This window comes from Macaca fascicularis, chromosome 7 (genome assembly GCF_037993035.2).
Source record: "Macaca fascicularis isolate 582-1 chromosome 7, T2T-MFA8v1.1".
In the NCBI taxonomy this organism is placed as follows: domain Eukaryota; kingdom Metazoa; phylum Chordata; class Mammalia; order Primates; family Cercopithecidae; genus Macaca; species Macaca fascicularis.
In genome coordinates this window covers 109,206,296-109,230,174 of record NC_088381.1, presented here as the reverse complement: position 1 = coordinate 109,230,174, position 23,879 = coordinate 109,206,296, and the positions used below count along the sequence as shown (strand labels likewise).

Below are 23,879 nucleotides of genomic sequence, written 5' to 3'. Positions count from 1 at the left end.
ACTGCTCTCTTCAAAGGTGTCAGACAGAGTCGTCTGCGTCTGCAGAGGTTTCGGCTGTGTTTGTTATTGCCCTGTCCCCAGAGGTGGAGTCTACAGAGACAGGCAGGTTTCCTTGAGCTGCTGTGAGCTCCACCCAGTTCGAGCTTCCCAGCAGCTTTGTTTACCTACTTAAGCCTCAGCAATGGCGGGCGCCCCTCCCCCAGCCTCGCTGCTGCCTTGCCGGTAGATCACAGACTGCTGTGCTAGCAATGAGGGAGGCTCCGTGGGTGTGGGACCCTCCCGGCCAGGTGTGGGATATGATCTCCTGGTGTGCCTGTTTGCTTAAAGCGCAGTATTGGGGTGGGAGTTACCCGATTTTCCAGGTGTTGTGTGTCTCAGTTCCCCTGGCTAGGAAAAGGGATTCCCTTCCCCCTTGCGCTTCCCAGGTGAGGCAATGCCTCGCCCTGCTTCAGCTCTCGCTGGTCGGGCTGCAGCAGCTGACCAGCACCGATCGTCCGGCACTCCCCAGTGAGATGAACCCAGTACCTCAGTTGAAAATGCAGAAATCACCGGTCTTCTGTGTCGCTCGCGCTGGGAGTTGGAGACTGGAGCTGTTCCTATTCGGCCATCTTGCTCCACCCCCCTATTGATTTCTTACTATGTGCTAAGCGTTACTCTAGGAAATTTTCATTTATTAACCAATTTAAATCCTCAAATTTGTCCTGATAAGCAGGTCATTATTATCTGCATTTTATAAATGAAAAACTAAGTTCAGAGAGATTCAGAAACTCAATCACGGTTACAAAACCATTTTGTATTGGTTACAAAACCATATTATATGGTGAAGGCCTGCAGAAAGGAAAACATTTATTTTAGGGAGAAATGTGAAGCTGTTGTATTAGTTCGTTTTCATGCTGCTGATAAAGACATACCTGAAACTGGAAATTAAAAGAGGTTTAATTGGACTTACAGTTCCTCATGGCTGGGGAGGCCTCAGAATTATGGCAGGAAGTGAAAGGCACTTCTTACATGGTGATGGCAAGAGAAAAATGAGGAAGAAGCAAAAGTGGAAACCCCTGATAAAACCATGGTATCTCATGAGACTTAACTCACTATCATGAGAATAGCATGGGAAAGACTGGCCCCCACGATTCAATTACCTTTACTTGAGTCCATCCCACAACATGTGAGAATTCTGGGAGATAGAATTCAAGTTGAGATTTGGGTGGGGACACTGTCAAATCATATAAGTTGTAAATCACCCTTAACTCCTTAACTTCTAATAAAATGTAAAAGTTAATACTATTAACATAATTCATGAACACACTGTTTGTTTATTTTTTAATTAAATGAAAACTTTTATGTTGGTTAGCTACTGCTTTTTTTTTTAATTATACTTTAAGTTCTAGGGTACATATGCACAACGTGCAGGTTTGTTACATATGTATACATGTGCCATGTTGGTGTGCTGCACCCATTAACTCGTCATTTACATGAGGTATATCTCCTAATGCTATCCTTACCCCTTCCCCGACCCCACATATACACCATGGAATGCTATACATCCATAAAAACGGATGAGTTCATGTCCTTTGTAGGGACATGGATGAAGCTGGAAACCATCATTCTGAGCAAACTATCACAAGGTCAGAAAACCAAACACTGCATGTCCTCACTCATAGGTGGGAATTGAACAGTGAGCAACTTCTATTCATTATTTGCCCCAAGTTAATTTTACTTTATTTATACGTAAACATATAAAATCAATGTCAGAGCTTCCTATAAAAACAAAGGTAGATAAACATTGCATTGCAGATTTACTGTTTTATTTGTTTTAGAAAATATCTTTTAGACAGCTTTAAAATTTGGTTTATTGTACTATGATTAAACATTATTGCTCTTATCTATGCAAAACAGAGTAGCAACTCCTGGACAGATAATTAAAGTTCAGATATTCTTTCTTGAGGGCGGCACCCTAAATTATAATTATGGTGATTTAATTAAGCATCAAATATACTCATGACGCTCATAAAGCATGCATCAGGCATGCAGCTGTTTTTCCTCTGTAATGTTTTATCCTTTGCCCCACTGCTTTAATGACTAAAACCCTGATTTTTACTGTGTTTCTTGTGTGCTCCAATTTACACCTGTGACCAATCTTTTTAATTATCAGGAACACTGCAGTTGACACTGTTTGGTTCCATATGACAATATCCATTATATTCTCTTGAAAAACTCCTGGCAAATAGCATTGCCACAGATGCCAAACTACATAGATAGTTAAGGTTGTCTGTTTTTTGCTTTCAATTTTAGATGTTTATATTAAGCAAGAGAATCATTTTGAGAAACAATTACTGAGCTTTGATGTAAGGAAAATCTTCAAGTTATTAAAATACTTTGTTCATTCTGCTCCAATTACCATAAAATAAAATACTTCTGTGTAATGGAATTTGTTTGTTGTTATTCACTGAAATGGGAAATAGCCAGGCAAGGAATCAATTTATGGGAGCATAGGTGAACACCTGAAGTTTAAGCATTGCCAAAAATAAAGTCTATTGCAACTAGCTTGATGTTTTCTCCTCCAGCTATAGCAATGCTCCCAGATTACTGCTAGATGAATGGGAATGCAAGTCGATCAGTGTGTAATGGATTAGAACTCTTTGTTTCATCTTCAGGAGACTACTTTACTACTTGTGGTGATTATGTTCGAATTCTCCTGTGCATAGAGCTATGATTAGGTTTAACTCAAAGAGTGTATGGGGAATGGCTTTAAGTAAAATTATAACTGAACCTGTAACAAAATAATTTTGTCTTATTTACAAGGCCAAGTGTGGTATGTGCAATATATTCATCATGTATTAAGCATTAAGTATTTTTATCCTCAAATAATATCTAAGCCAAAAAGTAATGTGTATTACATATAACTTATCGAAGTGTATGTGTATGAGCAATATAAGGCACAATACAAAGAAAATATAATAAGGATATTGATTATGTAATATATAGTCCAAAGTGGGATACTTTGCACAGAAAATGGGATCTGTTAATTAGTCATTTATGCTGAGACAACACACATAACCAGGACTATCCTGCACAAACTGGAGCATATGGTTTTCTATACAGAAATATACTGAAGATATAATTAAGAAAAGCAAGAATGCTGTGAAATAATTATGCTAATGACAACAAGTACTTTACTTTTGTATTTAAAAGTATAAATAACTTAAAATAATGTACTGAGATCCATGGAAACTTAGTATCTCTTTCTTGTTACTCCTTAACTATTCCCTTGTTAGCGTCTGCTTACAAGACTTATCTTACATATTTTCATGGCAGCAGAGTAGAGTGGTTTGCTCCTGGGCTGTTCTCTGGACTTCAAGTGGTTCACACCAGTGTGGCTTCTCTCATCTCATCCTTGCTTTCCTATGCAAGCATTTGCTACACTTTCTCTGACCTGGCCACATGAGGCTTTGGGTATCTCATAGTATGTTTAAACCAGAGGTTAAATTAATGTAAAGTAGAACTCAAAAAATATTATATTTACATGTTTAAAAAACCCTCAGATGTTAAATACTGAAGTTTTGGTTTAATATCTTTATATAACTAGATCTTAGAAGAATTAAAATTCTACATTTCAATTTTTTTTCTGGTCCAGAGTTATGTTCTTTTGTGAAGTCATTAACAAATGTTATTTAGCTTTTGGCAGAAAGAATAATATTTAATTTGGCCGAGATATATTTTATGTAATCTCTAGTTATCTGAGAATTTCTTAAAACATCTGGACACTTGGATGCTTAACTGAGATAGGCAAAATACCAATAGGAAAAATATGATTGTATAGTACACTTAGTTTTGTGAATATATTGCATAGGAGTTGAAGCACACATAACCAGGATCCTATGATCAAACAAGAACATGCTCAATAGCTGAACAGTTTAATGAGTTTGTGCACCCTTTAAATTATATTTTGGCCCAAATGCTTAACTGAAGTACATTGCAGGATTAAAATGAAACCATTGGAGTGAAAAAGCAACTCATTAACTGATGTTATATCACTGTATTTTTTAAATGAATGATTACTAGTCTCTTAAACATAGCTTAAACATAAATGAAACCTCATTAAATACTATAGGATAAGTCGTTTGTTAATAGTGGCCAGTTATATTGAGTTAATTAAAACTGTTTTCTGCTTACAGAAAAACAATGTTTAAGAAAATTTTTTTTAATATGTCATGCTGGACCACCATTGGTATTCTTAGATATCTGAGAAGTTTTCTTATTTGTAGCATGACTGATAGCTTCATTCACTAAAAAGAGAACATAGAAGAGAAGCAGTTTTGAGAAGAAAGAAGTAGTGTCACCAACTGAGAAGAGTATGCAATTTTACTCTACTTGCAAGCTAACAATTTAGCCTGCCCACACTGTGTAGATGGTGGAAGGAGACATGAGAATTCTGAGACAAAAGGCATTAATAGCCACAGAGAAAGCAGTAACCACTGTGTCAGAAAGTTTGTGCTTGTTCTCTGACCCCTAATTTGCACTGGGCAATATGGAGGGATTCCTGTGCAGGCAGATTATACCTGTACAGGAAGGGGTTTCTCTTACAGGAGAAGATCCCAGGGCCAAGGGCCCAGTACTTTCTGAGCTAGCAGCAAACTTGGTAGCAAGCAGTAAATAAGCCAGTCTTCCTCCCTACAGGGAGCAAGACTTTACATGGTCATCATTCCCTTGTGGGCTTGAGCTACATTGTTGCCTATGTGGCTAATTATGGAAACTACTTAGAATAAGAGAAGAATGTCTTGAGGGTGAGCACAGTAAGCAAAATGTGCAAAAACAATCAGGGTCTATGGTGGACCTCCCCCCAAACAGTGGTAATCGGTTTACAATTTTTTGCTCAGGCACTTAAATTGAAATCTTCATCTAAATCTTAGTTTATCACACAATACCACCCTGGAGGAAGACTACAACATGGGTTTAAGAGACAAAGAAACATCATAATGTAAATAGTTTAGACTCCAATTTACCCCCCTGAAATTGAATCCACCCTCAGTAGAGTTCTTAATTCTTTCTTCGTAGGCTATTTCCCTGTTACTGTTGACACAGGTCCTTAGTAGCTTTATGTTAGTCTAGGCCCTCAGAGAAGCAAAAACCAAGAGAAAAGGAGAAATAAGTTGGGAAGACTGGGATAGCCATCACTATGCAAATCTGACACAACATGAAAGGATGAGGGAAGAAGGGAGTTTTGATGGAAAATCCTAGACTGAGGCATGTCTGACAAGGCCTTAAGCATTCTTCAGCCTGAGGAGCCATATGTCTCCCAGGAAACGGCCTGCTCAGTATCCTATGGGGCTTAGTAATTGGTTGGGAGCAGCACATAGAAGCATGGTCTCTGCACAAACACAGCCATAATCTCAGAGCAGCCTCTCATGCCCTAGGCCAATTATGCTCCCTGTAGTTGGAGGTCTGCAAGGTACTTCCTCATGGCTGGCACAGTCTCTTTCTGAAATACATATTAATTCAGTGCTGCTTCTACTGATGAATGAAAGATTCTCGTATTTCTTAGGGGTTTTTCACTATTATTTGTACTTTCAAACAATTAGCTCCAACATACATAGCTTTTGGAAAGCCATGCAGGTGGAGCCTTAAAGGCTGAATTTGTTGGAATATGTAATTAAGGCAGAAAAGATCTCCTCACTGCATTAAAAAAAAGCATTAAAAATAAAGTATGGGATGTCGAATGAATACATGAATGAATAAAATCACACTGTCAGGGAAATGTGATACTTTGGTATATTATGTCTCCTATTGAAGGGGGAACATTCTGTTACAAGAAGGATGAGGGAAAGATAGGACAGGCAATGAAAATATCAACCACAATGTTGAAAATTTTAAAATACAACCTGTATTATATATACAGTGGAATACTATTCATCCACAAAATGAATAAAAGCATATCTTTCTCAGAAAGATGTGTAGGACTGGAGGCCACTATCCTAACTGAAATAACTCAGAAAATTAAATATCCATATTCTCACTTAAAAGTTGAGAGCTAAATAATGTGTATACATAGAGTGTGAAATAAGAGTCATTGGAGACTCAGAAGGGTGGGGAAATGTGAGGAAAGTGGGGTTGAGAAATTACTTAATAGGTACAATGTACATTATTGGGGTGATAGTTATGCTAAGAGCCCAGACATCACCACTATGCAATATATCCATGTAATGAAACTACTAAGTGCATTTGTGTCTCTTAAGTTTATATAATAAACTTTCAAGTACTTCAAAGGGTAAAACTGATCTACTTTTGAGCAAATTGACTGAAACTCTAAGTTTTTTGAGTGTTGATGTTATTATTGTCTTGAATATAAGATTATAAAGGTTGAGTTTTTAAAGGTATATGGATTTCATATATATCTCACAGCATAAGAAAATAAAGTGTTTGAAATAGTTTTCTGTCTATAAAACATTTTACAGAAATATACGATTAGCATGTTTATTGTAACAAAACTTACAACTGATATGAATTAAATATAGAACTGATTTTGTATGTTTAGCTTTGTATACATGTGCCTCTAATCAAGTTTCGATTACTTAGATATCAATATCTAAATGTTGGCTAAATGACTGAAAAATTCATGTGATTTTAGTTTTTCTCATAAATCAATAAACTCATGATTATATATGTCAAGGATAAAGTATAATACTGTGTGTAAACCAGTTTTATGATTTAAAAGTAATTTATATTAGATTTATTTACAGATATATTTGGATATATTTTTTTACATAGAGTGACAGATTACTCACTAATCTGACCTTTAAATCATGTGTTGTGTGTTTTTATACTGGTCATATTTTCACATAATTGATTTGCCCATTTCAAGTAAGGATTTTAAGTAGGTTTTTGCATGAGCTATACTAATATAGTTGGAAAGTTTTATTTATGAATTAATAGATTGCAGTAATAGATATCATGTTATTGTAGCTGAAACAAAAATTGGAGATTTTGCAACGTGTTCTGTCTTTCCAGAATTGTTAATATTGCCCAAGTCTCTAAGCTTTTTATAGCTTTAGGGGAAGGGCAGATATACTCTAGAGAATGAAAGTTAGTTCAGCTTCACAATGGCTGAAAGTATAATGGTGATTACCAGAGTCTGGGGAGGGTAGGGAGCAGAGAAGGATTAAAAGAGGTTGATGAATGGGTACAAAAATACAGTTAGTCCAATATTTTGTTTTTCTTGGGCCACATTGTAAGAAAAATTGTCTTGGGCTACACATAAAATATGCTAACATTACCAATTGCTGATGACCTAAAAAAAAATCACACACACACACACACACACACACACACACACACACACACACACACACAAATCTCACAGCGTTTTAAAAAAGTTTATAAAGCTGTGTCCTGCACCACATGCAGCCCATAGTCCTCATGTTGGACAAACTTGAGTTAGATAAAAGAAATAGGTTCTAGTGTTAGATAGCATAGTAGAGTGACTACAATTAACAATAATTTTTGTATATTTTGAAATAGATAGAAGAGAAAATTTGGGACATTTCCAACACAAAGAAATTATAAATGTTTGAAGTGATGGATATCTGTTATCATGATTTGATCATTACACATTGTATACATGTATGAAAATATCACCTGAGCCTCATAAATATGTGCAATGATAATGCATCAATAAAAAATAAAATATTTCCTTATATTTTTCTTCAAATAAAAGTACAAGGGAGAGTATTGGCTTGAAACCAAACTCACATCAGTGAAATAGAAAAACAGTTCTTCCTTGAAATCTGAAAGATCTTGGAGTGAAATATTAAGTTAGAATATGGGCATCCATAGTGGAGAGTTCATTAAGGATAATGCAAATATAGATCTATGTAGAATCTAACTTAAAAATAGCTTTCATTCCTACCCTAAAAGACCAGTCAGATCCTTGCCTGTCATGGAGGAGGAGGCTGAAGAGTTTCAGAGATCAGACAATGAAAGGATCTACTTTCTGCCCATTACCTGTGAGCTGACAACCTGGAAAGCTGGGAATAAAGGCCTTTATATTAGTTTCGGGAGTTTTAAAACAAAGGTGGTTTCTGCCCTGCTACCCAATGGGAATTCTGCGCCCAGATTAACTGAAAAAAGCACCTATGATAACAAGGAGCCTTAGCGCTGGAATAAAATTCAGGAGAGGGCTTCAGGTAGCCCTTCTGCCGGAACCCCATTCCCCTGCCTATGCCCCATCTCCATTCCTGTAGTCCACTGTGGTGTAGAGAACATCTGAACATTCCAACACAGCCCCCAAGTATTGGGAGGCTAGTGGACTGAAAGCATTTTAGCATTAAGATGAGAAAATTGCAGAGTAACTGGATCTTACATCTAGAAATCATGGTATTAAACATAGATATTGCCAACAGCAGATGCCTACATATCTCCTAGGCCAAACAAGGTGAACCATCTAAATGAAAATCATTGAATCTAAAGTGCTTTATGTGGAAGTGGAGCTTCACTTCAAAAATACCATGATAATGTATAAACTATTCCATGCAGCCAGGTGCCACCATAGGAGAAGACAAAGAGTAGGGGCAGGAGGAAAAACACTGAAAGACTGAGTATTGACTTGGAAGATACTAATTAAATATGAAAAATTAAGTTTATAGTGGAAGTGATGATACTGCCATATGTGGACAAGTTCATATTTGTTTAGACAATAAGATGTTGTTAGACTGAGTTCAGTTCAGAAAAATAAAGTTACCTATGTGCATATCTGTATTGTGATAATATATTTAAACTTACCTCATATGATTCATTTATCATTTGTTTGTTTTTATTTTTTAGTGTTGACTTTTGGAAAGTATTTATTGTGTCTTCAATATCTAGTTGATTTCTTCAGTCTTCCTAATGTGGTATTTAATTACCAGATTATATTTAATAAATATTAATGATGTAATGGCTTGGACAGGTTAGAGAAAATCTCTTTGGCATGATAATCTTTTCTTTTTCACCTGCTTTTAATATGTCACATGATCCTAGGGGTGTTGCTTTGCTAACCGGAAACCTCTGTGGCCTAGGGCACCTTCTGCCTCAGTATTGCTCATTCCCGCTAGGTTCATGTTTCCCACTTGGCCCAGCAGGCTGAGCTTGACTGTTGCTATCAGCCTAGATCCCACACCTGCCATGGGCAAGCCAGGTGCAGAACAGTGAGGGTTGTGTGTGTGAATGAGCGTGTGGTTCAGCCACTGGCCACAGCCAGGAATGCCAACTGCTGCAGTAGGGAGGGAAGCTTCGGGAGCCAGCACAGGTACTGGCTCCATGTGAGGCTGCAGCTAAACCAGGTGTACCACACGCAGCTTCCACTGTTGGCACCTGCGGATTGACGAAGGGAACACCGTGGTGCTCAGAAGCACGGAGATGCCAGGAACCAGAGATTGCCAAAGAGGGTATCATAGCCCTGACTTTGAGAGTCCCTAGGTCTGAGATCCCCGAAGGACAACAGCTCTTCTCTCCCTCTTGTCACCAGCAACATGGGGAGCCTGGGGCTGTTTAAGCCTTTTTTGTGTTACAGCTCTTTCAGTTCCGCCATTCGGTAGGTCTGGAGTGGTTGTCCAGCATCCAGGAAGAATGAGGTACACGGAAAACTGGAGGGCGAGCAAGGTGGAGAGGAGCTTCATTGAGCAGCAGAATGGTTCTCAGGAGAGCTGGAGTGGGTGGCTCCTTTCTGCATGCAGGTCGTCCCGTGGAGTGGAAACCCTTTTTGCAGGCAGGTCGTCCTGACAAACTGAGGAGACCAGAAGTGAGCAGCTCCTTCCTACAGCTGGTGATCCCCATGTCTGTGTGAATCTGGCTGGGTCCTGGGTTATCGTGGGCTCAGAAGAGAGGAAGTGTGTGTTGATTGGTCCAAGGGTGGCCATGGGTGGGCCCAGAAAAAGCACGTAAGTTCTCCCCCTAGGTTGTGGACTTCATCTGGAGCCACAGCTTGGCACCCAGACTTCAGTCTTTTCCTGGCTTAAAAGTGGGGCTTCGCTGAGGACCCACCCCTTTCCACCCAGGAACTTGTCTGCCTCCCGCCGTCAGCATGCTGTCGACAGTGCTGACGCTGTTTGTGCCAAGGGTCACCTGCAGGCCCATGTCAGGCCACTCTCAGCCCCCAGCCCCGGCCTCCCTCCCTGATTTTGTTGGTGCCCAAAGTCCAGAGGGGACAGGTGGCACGGGGCTGGGGTGTCAGCACCACCTCGAACGCATTCACACCTCTCTGGGTTGTGACAGTGCCCCAGGCTTGGCTTCAACTTTTCTCTAAAGTCAGAGTGGGTGCCAGGAGCAGGGAGAGGCCAGGCAGTGGGAACAGGTACTTCTGAGTTCTACAGGGACAGGGAGGATGCTCAGGTCGGCAGCTGCAGCTGGCTGGTTGCAGCTGTGCCGGGGAGCGTGGGGCTCCTGCCCTGCCAACTCAGAATGGGGTGAAGCTCCTGCGTGTTTCTGGTTCCTGCTGGCTCCATGGAGTGTGTAGCCCTGGCTGTGCCTCCCCTGCTGCAGCTAGCATCCCCACAGTGGCTGCCCCAGCCAGGCCACCACTGCCATCAGTTATACAAAACATGAGCTATGATTTTCAGCAGTACTGCTTGGAATTGGCTGTTTCTTGTTAGATTTCACAAACTTGTTGTTCTAGTTTGTGTGTGTATATTAATTGGGCTGTGTGTGTGTGTGTGTGTGTGTGTGTGTGTGTGTGTGTGTAGGGCAGGTGATGGCAGGAGCTGTATCTACTACTCTAAGGGTATAGGTGTCAATCACCAGCAAAAGATATTGAGGCACCACTGTTGATTTTTAAACAATTTCTAATTTTATTTAATATTTACATGAATTGTCACTGTACTTTTGCACTAAAATCTATTTACTAGTCATTGAATTGGAGAAAATTGACAACCAAAACAATGGTAATAACTTTGGTATGTGGGAGTGAATGTGAACTTCCAGATTTTAATATGGGTTTGATAAATACTATGAACTAATAAGAATGAAATTGAAAACATTTAAAGCAGTTTACAATTTTCTGGAGTGATATTAAGTTCTTATTAAAATCTTTAAGAGGAAAACTAATATGAATGGGACCTAGCAGGAGTTTGCTGAAATGACTATGTAATTTCTATGGAGATATCAGGAAAGTATATGTGTGCAAAATGATTTTCAATTTCTTGCCTCAGATATTCAATTGCAAAAGATTTACTGTTTTACTATAAAATGTATTAAATAAGGTCACACAAGGTAAGAGAGAATCCTTGGTTATATTTTGGCTTTGGACATCCACCCAAGTCAGGGGTCCAAGAGAGAGAGAAATGTTATTCCAGCTGTTATGGACACCATAAAAGAAAAAGAAACAGTATTTAAACTTAAACTTAGGGGTTACTACCCCACTAGAAGAGAAAAGTGCATTGGACAACTGAATACGGCATGCTCTTAATACTCTAAAAAGAGAGGAGGAGATAAACAGAAGGCCTTGGAAAACTGACATTCTCAATGTTAAAAATGAAGCAGTAAGAATGCTTCAGGCTATTTGTGAATCATAGGATAGATCAGGTCTGAAGTCATACCATTTGCTGATGGTGGAAAAAAAGGTATTTCTCTAACAATAATGTTGATTATTCTAATTCAAAAATGCTACTAGAAATGAAAAAAAAAGCAGCATTTTCACTAAAGTGAGTCCTGAAGGAGTAATTGCTAAAAAGAATATTTCAGTTCAAGAACAGCTGTTATCCCAAACTTCTTCCAAATATTGGAACTACTTTAGAGATGAGCAGAGAAAAAGAAGGCAGTAGGCCAATAAATTAGAAGAGGAAGCCAGGAATAATTGAGGTGACTACAAAAACACCATAAAACATCCTGATGACAAATATAGATAAACTCCTGACAAAATATGTCTTAGGCCAGACATCTTTTGGGAAAAAGAAATCAAGGGCAAGCCCTTAAAGGGTAGACATTAGTGGAAACCAGCAACCCAAAGATAAAATAAGTCTCCTCAGGAAACTCTAAAAGGTATATTATTTTATTTATATTTTTATTTATTTATTTTTATTTATATATGATATATAAATTCTAAATGTTTATATATATATAAAATATATATATGTACCCGAGTACAAAACCTATTGAAATTAGTTCTAATTTTGAAATTACTTCTAATATTAATTGTAAATGGAAGAATGGTTTAAATGATTCAATGTCCTTATTGGAAAGAAAACAAGGATGAGCAAACCTTATAAGGATTAGCGAGACCTGGAATGATGGTTTATTCCATCATCCATGGTGGCTCATCATTTCATGATGCAGAATGAATGGAGTTGATTTGGTGCTCAGTGATACTATTGTATAGTCAACAGTTAATGCTCTTTTGTTCCAAGAAATAGAAATGTAATAGAAACATGGTATGACTATTTAAAAGCCTAGAAAATTAGGGTTGCCTGATTTATTGGCTAAAAAGTCCAAATGCAAAAAGAGTACATGGAGAGCTGGTGTTGTGATAATGGGTGCTATTTGTGCTGACTCCTTTAAAAATCGTAGCACTGATTATTACTGAGTTTTTCGTGTTTATCTTTAATTTATTCTCTTTCTCCATGTAATAGACAGTCAATATCATGAGTTCAGAAATCTTACTGGATTGTTTATTGCTGCATCTTTTTTCTTCCTTTTTTTAACTTTTAAGTTCAGAGGTACAAGTGAAGGTTTGTTATATAAGGCAGTTTATCAAGTGCAGTTTGTTAAACTTGTGTCATGGGGGTTTGTTGTACAGATTACTTCATCACCCAGGTTTCCTGATCCTTTCCCTCCTTCCACCCTCCTCCCTTCAAAAGGCCCCAGCATGTGGTGTTCCCCTCTTTGTGTCCATGTGTTTTCATCATTTAGCTCCTACATATAAGTGAGAATATGTATTTGTTTTTCTATTCCTGTGTTAGTTTGTTAAGGATAATGGCCTCCAGCTCCATAAAACCACCATGAGATACCATATAATGCCAGTTAAAATGACTATTACTAAAAAATCAAAAAATAATAAATGCTGTTCAAGGTTGTGGAGGGAAAGTAATGCTTATATTCTGTTGATGGGAGTGTAAATTATTTCAGCAATTGTGAAAGACAATGTAGTAATTCCTCAAAGACCTAAAGATAGAAATCTCACTGCTGCATCTTTAGCATGTGGAACAGTGGGCATATGATGTGCTCAATTCATATTTCAACATTTAGTATATTGAATGAATACATAGATGAATAAAATCACCTTGCCAAGGAAATATGATAGTGTGGTGTTTCATGGATTCTGTCTAAAGGGAATGTACTATTACAGGAAATAAAAGAAAAAGAAAAATGAGGGGCAAAGGTAATGCCAACCAATGATATTTAAAAGTTCAAAGTAGTTCAAAGGACAAAACTGACATACCTTTCAGCAAATTGAGCAAAACATTAAGTGCTTTGAATGTTGATGTCTTGGATATGAGATTATAAAGGTTGTTTTTTTAAAGGTACATGAGTTTCAGGACAGTAATAGATAAAAGAATACTGAATATAAAATGTTTTTCATTAACTTTAGTAAGAACTTAGTTCCAACTGTTTCTTAATATCCTTCTTGTTAAGTAAAAATTGCCCAGCTAACAGATGCTAAACCATAATCCCATTCTTTCTGCCACTACCATCTCATTACTAATGCAACTTCAGTTTCCCCATGCTTTCTGAGCATTTGAACAGTGAACGATATTCAGAACAAGGTGAACTTTGAGTTCCATGCCTTGCAAATTCTTTCAGTTTCTTGCTTTTCCTATAATTGTCATCTCAGAGCTGTTCTTTTTGGTAGCCTTTTAATAAAGACTTGCACTGATGGCTTTTGGTTGGTTTTTCTTCCCCTACAGAGAAGACATAATGAAGGTGACTGCTAATCAGGGTCAACTTTATATTTTCAAAGTGTGTCTTCAAAGTTATACCCAACATACCTTAATAGAACATCCAGATATCTTTTCTACTTGGTGATTGCATACAGAAATCTGCCAAAAAATACAGGTAGAAAATGTTAAAATACTTTAACCAGTGTTTTTGTTCCTGAAACTGTCCCAAATGGCTGTTTTCAATTTAACTCATATTCCTTTGATTTGGGGCACTCCTAGTACCTGAAAAAGGGAAAAGAAATTTTGAAAAATTTATAGCCAGAAGGGGTTTTCACTCATCATATATTCAATATGAATTATGTGCAGGCTCCCAACTTTCTCTAACTAATGCCTTGTGGATCATCTTAAAGGAATAATTTTTAAGAACCTTTTCTCAGAAATCTTTTCTGAGAATCCCTGACGAGACATTATTCTCATACATTTTTGGGGAAAATATTGAGAAAATTTGGATTCCTGTGCTTAATTGCACAGCATAACCTTCAACTGCATGTTCAAGATTCTCTAGAACACTTCTATTGAATAAAATTTCTGCAATGATGTAAATCTTCCAGATCTGTGCTGTTCAATCTGGTAGAACCCATGTGTTGCTAAAGATTTGAATTTTTATTTTTGCTTTCTGTAATATTAAAAACATTAAATAGATACACACGTGTAGTATTATCTGTTTATTATTACCATCAAACAACATATTAAAAATGAAAATTGTCGGGCTCCAGCCAAGACCTACAGTATCCAAATCTACATTTTAACAACATCTTCATGTGACCCATATTCACATTAATATTTGAGAAGCACTGGTCAGCACAGTGGCTGTCAAACTTAGCCTGTGTCAGAATCACATGAAAGCTTGTTGAAATAGATATTGCTGGTCTCCACCCCAAGGTTTTTAATTCAGAAGTTATGCATTATAGCCTAAGTTTCTAGACAATGTTGATTCTGCTGTTCTGGGGATCCTATTTTGTTAAACACTAGAGCGCTGGTTTATCTCAAATCAATAAAAGGACCAGTGCAGACTTGTCTGACTTGTGGCCACAGGAAGAGCTTATTAAAAATACAGACTCTTAGTTCTTAAACTTGTAGATTCAGTTTCGTTAGGTTTGTAATGAAACTCGGGAATCTGTATTTCTGATCAGACCTTCATGTTTTAATAATGTACAAGTAAATTTGGGAAGAATTGTCATAAGATTCTTTTTGAGGAATGGCATTTTACAGTGCTGCATTTTATGAATGCTTACTGTCAAATGAAGTGTAAGGATCCCTCCATTATTAAAGAGTCAGTAATTTTATTTATGTACTATCCAGAGTGGCTATTTTATATAGATGATATTTTAAATTTTATGAATAATGACTACTTGAAATACTCAACAATCTAAAACAGACATGAGTTATTGCTTAGAAAAACTAATTCTGCTGCATCACTAAGATAATTAAAGCATGTAGTATCACAAGTTGAGTACAGACCCTGAACTTATATTTCTTCTCTATACTGTGATGGTTAATACTGAGAGTCAACTTGATTGGATTGAAGGATGTTGCCAAAGAAGATTAACATTTGAGTCAGTGGGCTGGGAGAGGCAGACTCAGCCTTAATCTGGGTGAGTACCATCTAATCGGCTACCAGCTCAGCCAAGATATAAAGCAGGTAGAAAAACGTGAGAAGGTTAGACTGGCTTAACCTCGCAACCTACCTCTTTCTCCAGTGCTGGATGCTTCCTGCCCTTGAACGTCGGGCTTCAAGTTCTTCAGCTTTGGGTCTCAGGCTGGCTTCCTTAATCCTCAGCTTGCAGATGGCCTATTGTGGAATCTTGTGATCATGTGAGTTTAACACTCCTTAATAAACTCCCTTTAATATATACATCTATCCTATTGGTCCTGTCCCTCTAGAGAACCCTGACTAATACAGTTACTAATTATGTGAATTTAGGAAAGGTAATTAACCTTTTAGGACCTCAGACTTTTCATCTGTAAAAGGATTAACACAATAGACTTCATTAGGTTACTGTGATTAAATGAGATAATACCTTTTAAAGGCTTTAAATTAGTTGCCATTATTATTATAATAATGATCATTATTACCACTGATTGGGCCAACTATGCAAATTTCAAGGAATTTAAAACATTACTTACGGTTGGTGTATACAAAGGTTGGTTTTTGAAAAATCAGTTGAAGAATCAAAATACCCTTTATCCACTCAATCCAGCATTATCTGATTAAAATTGAGGCATAAATATAAATATTCAGTGCCCCTTATATAAAAAAAATAACTAAAGATCAATTAAAGACTTAAATGTAAAACTCCAAACCATAAAAACCCTAGAAGAAAACCTAGGCAATACCATTTAGGACAGAGGCAGGGACAAAGACTTCATGAATAAAACACCACAAACAATTGCAACAGAAATCGAAATTGATAAATGGGATCTAATCAAACTGAAGAGCTTCTGCACAGTGAAAGAAAATATCATCAGAGTGAACAGGCAACCTACAGAATGGGAGAAAATTTTTACAAGTCACCCATCTGACAAAGGTATAATAATATCCAGAATCTACAAGGAACTTAAACAAATTTACAAGAAAAACAAACAAACAGACAAAAAACAAACCCCGTCAAAAAGTGAGTGAGGATATAAACAGACACTTCTCAAAAGAATACATTTATGTGGCCACAAACATATGAAAAAAAGTTCATCATCACTGGTCATTAGAAAAATGCGAATCAAAACCAAATGAGATACCATCTCACGCCAGTTAGAGTGGTCATCATTAAAAAGTCAGGAAACAACAGATGCTGAAGAGGATGTGGAGAAATAGGAACATTTTTACACTATTGGTGGGAGTATAAATTATTTCAACCATTGTGGAAGACAGCGTGATGATTCCTCAAGAATCTGGAACTAGAAATACCATTTAGCCCAGCAATCCCATTACTGGGTATCTACCCAAAGGATTACAAATCATTCTACTATAAAGACACATGCACACGTATGTTTATTGAAGCACTATTTACAATAGCAAAGACTTGGAGCCCACCCAAATGACCATCAATTATAGACTGGATAAAGAAAATGTGGCACATATACATCATGGAATACTATGCAGCCATAAAAAAGAATGAGCTCAAGTCCTTTTCAGGGACATGGATGAAGCTGAAAGCCATCATTCTCAGCAAACTAACACAAGAATAGAAAACCGAACACCACACATCCTCACTCATAAGTGGGAGTTGAACAATGAAAACACATGGACACAGGGAGGGGAACATCACACATCAGGGCCTGTTGGGGTATGTGGGGCAAGGCCTGCTCTCTTGCTCCCATTCACCCTTTGCAGTCAGTGTGTGGCCTTGTTGGATTGTTACTTCAAACTCCTGGACTAGTAGAAAAGCTTATTTTGTGCATGGATTGTAGTTTGGAGGAACTTAGAAACAATTGGTATATGTCAGAAGCAGCCTAAAGAAGTGGTCAGAGAAATATATCTGCTTGTAAGATGTCACACCCTATCCACAAATTATGTGTCTAGGTTTACTGGGTAACACTATATACCGCAATACAGAAGAATTCTCTTATCATGTGTAGAGTTGTATTTTTATTATTTGTTTTAATTAATCTCCATGACACAATTTGGCTCTGTCTCCAATGAAATCTCATCTCGAATTGTAGTTCCCATTATACTCACGTGTCATGGGAGGGACTTGGGGGGAGGTAATTGAATCATGGGGCTGGTTTCCCTCATGCTATTCTTGGGACAGTGAGTAAATTCTTATGAGATCTGATGGTTTTCTAAGGGGCTTCCCCTTTCACTCAGCTCTCATTCTTCTCTCTGTTGCCGCCTTGTAAAAATGGACATGTTTGCTTTCCCTTTTGCGGTGGTTGTAAGTTTCCCCAACCCTAGTGAACTGTGAGTCAATTAAATGTCTTTTCTTTATAAATTAACCAGCCTTGGGGATGTCTTTAGAGCAGCATGAGAACAGACTGATACATTCTGTGAGCATTAGTTTTCTTCTCTAAAAATGAGAATAATGCCAATACTTACATCATAGGCTTCATCTACGAAATAAAAGATTCAAACACTATAAATCTAGTATAACTGCCTGAAACATAAAAATCAACATTATTTATCTTATAATTTATCAGAGTACCATATTTATATTTATGCCTATTAAGGTCTACCAGACTTCACCAGTGGCTGACTAGTAAAGTTCCTTTCATTTCCCTCTTAAATTGGTGGCACTTTGGAAGGGGTTCTCCAGAGGCTCAGTTCCCTAAAAGCTCAAAAATTAATGGGCACTCGGGGTTTCCACCTAAACTTCCATTCTTGGTCACATGCATTTTTCACGTGAATCAGAAATGGCAGCAGTACTGTATTCCCTCATTTAGTTAGATCTTTTACATACATTTGTGTATCTTTTACATACAACAGTGCTACATTCCCTCACTTACTTAGGTAAGTTTATATTACCTAAAGATAGTGAAAGAGGGTTGAAAGGGGTTACATATTTCAAGCTGATGGACACATTGGAGTTCAGACAGGTACAAAAACCAGGGTTGTTATGTGGAATAGATTTTATCTTCCTAGAGACTGACATCCTCACTGTTCTTTTCTGCCCTTCTTCATTACCATGATCTGTTTCCTTTTGAATATCATAATAAGTTGCTTGGAGCTGCAGAGATGGGGGCAGACAATGAGATTCAGCCAGCACATGCTTAAGTAATAATAGATAGCCTTTGGGATGTCTCTAGGAGGAAAGGAAGTAGCTAATTCCTGGGTTTTGAGGCTTTATAAAGGATAAAAATTGTGGATTAATAACGGTGATTTTAGAGGTGAAAAATGGAAATGGACATGGAATCGAGTGGCTGACCTCAAATGAGAACTCTTGCAGTAAACAACAGATATTTTTGAGAGGAGTTATATGGTACATTGTTTGGCAAGTGATAAAAACATCCTTCACATATCTTTGCTGTATAGCAAATTCTACAATACCTGAAAATACCTCATACTGAAAGTGAGGTAGTCTTACTACATCTGGGATTTTCCAGACAGCAGGAAAATATTCCGCACTAAATAGCTGTCAAAGTTTGTTTCTTGATTTTAGTGGATTTCAGCAGAAACACTGCACTCTATGGGGTTTCTCTTAATAAACTCTAGGCAAATATGAAATATTACTTGTTCTACAAGGGAGAGAAGTGTACATTTTTTATGTGTGGAATTATTGCCATCAAATATTGACCTACCATATTCAAAGACATTTATGCACCCTAAATCTACAGTAATCGTTAGAATAAACTAGGAATTTTTTTTAAAACTCCCAAAGGTCAGACCACACCCCAAAGGATTAAGTCAGATTTTTAAAATATGGACAGAGGCACTGGTACTTTTTTAAAGCTCACTGGGTAATTCCAATGCACTACCAAATTTTAATATCACTGCTAAGCATTTTATCATTGTCCATGATATCCAAATAAACTCTCAGTTTTCCTGTTTTGAACGATGTATAGGGAATGAAATAAATGCGTCTCTTATTTGAACCTCATAGCCACAGTCATGTTAGGCACAAATGAAATTGTCCTTTATTTAGTTGCACCAGGAAACCGATTTGAGAAAATGTCATTATAAAGTCACACATTTTACATTTTGTGCTTTTTATCCTCACATTAAAATAACCCAGAATGAATTCTGTAATGTATAGAATCACCGTGAGCTAAAAGACTACTGATTCAAAGTATTAAGATATTTATATGTTAATTTGCATTCTGATTCTTAGTAAAACTCTTCTTATATAGTTAAATTCTGATCAATCCTATTTAACACTCCTTTATATTTTTAGGGGAACCATTTTGTTGTTTATAATTCACTTTAATAGAGAAATATAATCTACTTAATGCTTCCATAGCATTGATGATTGAAAATACAAGGAATATCAACATATCAAGTATTTATGATGCATCTGGAAGAAGCAGCCAGTATCTGAAAATTACTTCTCAATTGCTCTTTCTGCACAACATAATGGGCTAGAATTTTAGTGAAATGGAACTATTATTTTAGTTTCACTAAATACAAGCCAGTATGTATGTATGCTCGTCTGTGTGTGTGTGTGTGTGTGTGTGTGTGTGTGTATGTGTGTGTCTGTTTATCAAAATTTAGCAGCCTTGTAGTGAATTTTACTGAATTACAACTATGAGTTCTTTCCTTAATTACACACAAACCATTACTTGTATTCCATCCCATCCACCTCAGGCATTTTGGTTCTCAATCTTGGCGGTACACTGAAATCACCTGAAGAGCTTTAACGAATACTGATCCCTGGATCCCACACCCAGAGATTCACATTTAATCGTTCTGCAGCTCAGTGTGGACATTAGGATTTTTAAATGTTCCAAGGGGATTGTACTGGGTCACCAAAGTTGAGAACCACAGAACTAGGCTAAAGAATACAGCATTAACTATTAAACTATCAAACAAATAAAAGTTTCTGGTAAGTGCATTTTTAAATTTTCAAATCTAAAGTATTTTTTTTTAAACACACTCTTTACTAAAAGTCCATATATATGGGGGTTTTTCTGAAAAAATAAAAGGTCTAATTTTTTTTTCTTTTAGAAAATTAATTAAATGAACTAGGTGCTCGTTAAAAACAAGGTGGAAATGGTAGTAATGTAATTCTTTTCTAAACTGATAATATTCAGATAAATATTTATGCACACATACATGTATACATATATATTATATATGTCTAGATACCTATTTGCACCCAGAAAATATATGCATATATATGGATATACACATATGTATTTATAGATGTGTAAATATATGTGTATGTGTGTGTAGGTGTTTGTTTACCAACACACACGCAGTAGTCCCCTGATATGGCTTGGTTCTCTGTCCCCACCCAAATCTCATCTTGAATTGTACTCCCATAATTCCCATGTGTTGTAGGAGGGACCCAGTTGGAAATAATTTGAATAATGGGGGGCAGTTTCCCCCATACTGTTCTCACGGTAGTAAATCAGTCTCATGAGATCTGATGGATTCATCAGAGGTTTTCACTTTTGCATCTTCCTCCTTTTTCTCTTGCCACTGCCATGTAAGAAGTGCCTTTCACACTCTACCATGATTCTGAGGCCTCCCCAGCCAGTTAGAACTGTAAGTCCAATGGAACCTCTTTTCATTCCCAGTTTCAGGTATGTCTTTATCAGCAGTGTGAAAATGAACTAATACAGTAAATTGGTACCAGTAGAGTGGAGTGTTGCTGAAAAAATACCTGAAAATGTGTGTTGGAACCGAACTGTGGATTCCCTCCTGGGCAGGGGTTGCCGCGAAGGATCACCGACACGAGATTCACAGCAGAGAGTTATTTATTACTAGCGCGCTAGGGTCCCAAGCTCTAAGTTGGCCCTGGGACCCCGACTGCTTGTTACAGGCTGTTTATATAGGCAAACACAAGTTTAAACACAGCTTAGGGCGCGAAATTTAAACAAAGCTTTAGGCGCGTGGTAATTGGGTCTGTTTATGGCCTGAGCAAGGTGTCTTGTTCTAATTGGTTAGAGCAGGACTTTATGAGGTTTTTTTCCTGGAGTTGTTGATTCCGGGAACTTCGAGGCAGGGTGGGACCCCCGGAATTGGCAGGGTGGGACCCCATGAGGTTGTTTCCCGGAATTGGCAGGGTGGGACCCTATCAGGGTGGGACCCTATCGAGGCAGGGTGGGACCCTATCCAGAGCCACCTGGTGTTAATTTTTTTAAGTTCTTTTTTTATGAGGCCTAGTTTCTAAGTTTTATGTGGCCTAGTTTCATGTGGACTTGACTTTGGAACTGGGTAAAAGGCAGAGGTTGGAACAGTTTGGAACCTCCTAGAGACTTGTTGACTTGCCTTGACAAAACATGCTGATAGTGATATGAACAATACAGTCCGGGCTGAGTTGGTCTCAGAATGGTAGATCCACCCACCACTTGCACTGTGCACCTGGAAAAGCCCTAGGCACTCAATGGCAGCCCGTGAAAGCAGCGGGAGGGAGGCTGTACCCTGCAAAGCCACAGTGGCGGAGCCACCCAAGACAATGGGAACCCACCTCTTCCATCAGCGTGACGTGGATGTGAGACAGTGTGTCAAAGGAGATCATTTTGAAGCTTTAAAGTTTGACTGCCCCGCTGGATTTTGGACTTGCATGGGTCCTGTAACCCATTTGTTTTGGCGATTTCTCCCATTTGGAACAGCTGTAATTACCCAATACCTGTACCCCCATTGTATCCATGAAGTAACTAGTTTGCTTTCTATTTTACAGGCTCATAGGCAGAAGGAACTTGCCTTGTCTCAGATGAGACTTTGGACTGTGGACTTTTGTGTTAGTGCTGAAATGAGTTAAGACTTTGGGGGACTGTCAGCAAGGCATGATTGGTTTTGACATGTGAGGACATGAGATTTGGAGGGGTCAGGGCAGAATGATATGCTGTGTCCCCTCTCAGATTTCATCTTGAATTGTACTCTCATAATTCTCATGTGTCATGGGAGGGACTCAGTGGGAGATAATTTGAATCATGGGGGCAGTTTCTCCCATACCGTTCTTGTGATAGTGAATAAGTCTCACAAGATCTGATGAGTTTATCAGGGGTTTATGCTTTTGCATCTTCCTTATTTTTCTCTTTGCCTCTGCCATGTAAGAAGTGCCTTTTACCTCCCATCATGATTCTGAGGCCTCCCCAGCCATGTGAAACTGTAAGTCCTATTAAACCTATTTTTGTTCGCAGTTTCGAGTATGTCTTTATCAGCAGCATGAAAATGAACTAATACATCCTCCATTATCTGCAGTTTCATTTTCCATGGTTTCAGTTATCTGCATTCAACTGTGGTCTGAAAGTATTAAAAGGTATATTCCAGAAATAAGTGATGCATAAGTTTTAAATTTCATGATGTTCTGAGTAAGATGATGAAATCTTGTGCCATCCTGCTTCTGCTCCATTCTGCCCAATTCCATCAAGGATATGAATCCTCCCTTTGTCCAAGGCATTCATACTGTCTATGCTACTGGCCCTTTGGTTACCTAGGAGCCTTGTTGGTTATCAGATAAACTCTCATAGTATTGCAGCGCTTGTGTTCAAGCAACCTTTATTTTACTTAAAAATGCTATAATTATTCTGTTTTATTATTAGTTATCGTTACTAATCTCTTACTGAGAGTAATTTATTAAACTATCATAGGTATGTATATATAAGAAAAAAATTGATAAATGTAGGGTTCAGTACTATGCATGGTTTCAAGCATCCACTAGGGGTCTTGGAACATATTCTCCAAGGTTAAATGGGGACTAGCGTATATAATACACATATGTCATTAAGTTTTTCAAATATTTGGCCAAAAAAGGTTTAAAAACAGGAAAATTTGTAATGTTGTGCTTGAAGCCTCACAGTTATAAAAGTTATAGAGCTTTACATTTATTTGAGCTGTGAATCAATCAGGTTCAGAGCTGATCAAATTAATAATAGAGTGGATGAGAATGATTGAATGTGAATGCACATGTCCAAATTCACGGTGATGTAATTTCAATATTCTTCAGTAAAAAAAAGATGTGTATAGATGTAGATTTCCTTTTATTTATTACTAGAAAACAGATCCTTCAAATCCAGGTAGTGTAGCTTTCTTCTGATTATTCTTACATATCTATGTTTTCTTCTGGAAATCCTAATAGTCACATATCCAACTTCTTGGTTTTATTTTCTATTTCTCTCTCTTTTTTCCTTTCCTGATCTTTATCTCTTTGTCTTTTTGTTCTATTTTCTTAGAGAGTTTATTCATTTATCTTTAAACCCTTGTATGGCTTTTCCCCCCCAAATTTTGACACATAAAGGTTTTTTTTTTTTTTTTTTTTCCCAAGATACCTTTCCCTCTGATGTTGGAACTTATTTATTTATTTATTTTTTCATATTGCAGACAAATGAAAAGCTCATGTCTACCTTGGCAGCAGAGACAAAGGTACTTTTCTTATTCTA

General features: G+C 37.6%; 1 long non-coding RNA gene across 1 annotated transcript in view; it reads left to right on the top strand.

The window, feature by feature from the left end:
• The window catches only part of LOC107130405 (uncharacterized), a 98,903-nt gene extending 81,935 nt beyond the window's left edge, over nt 1-16,968 (top strand). Inside the window, exon 4 of the long non-coding RNA XR_010588448.2 lies at nt 15,602-16,968. This is a non-coding gene — a long non-coding RNA (uncharacterized lncRNA). The remainder of the gene's footprint in view (nt 1-15,601) is intronic.
• Nucleotides 16,969-23,879: the final 6,911 nt, after the last annotated feature.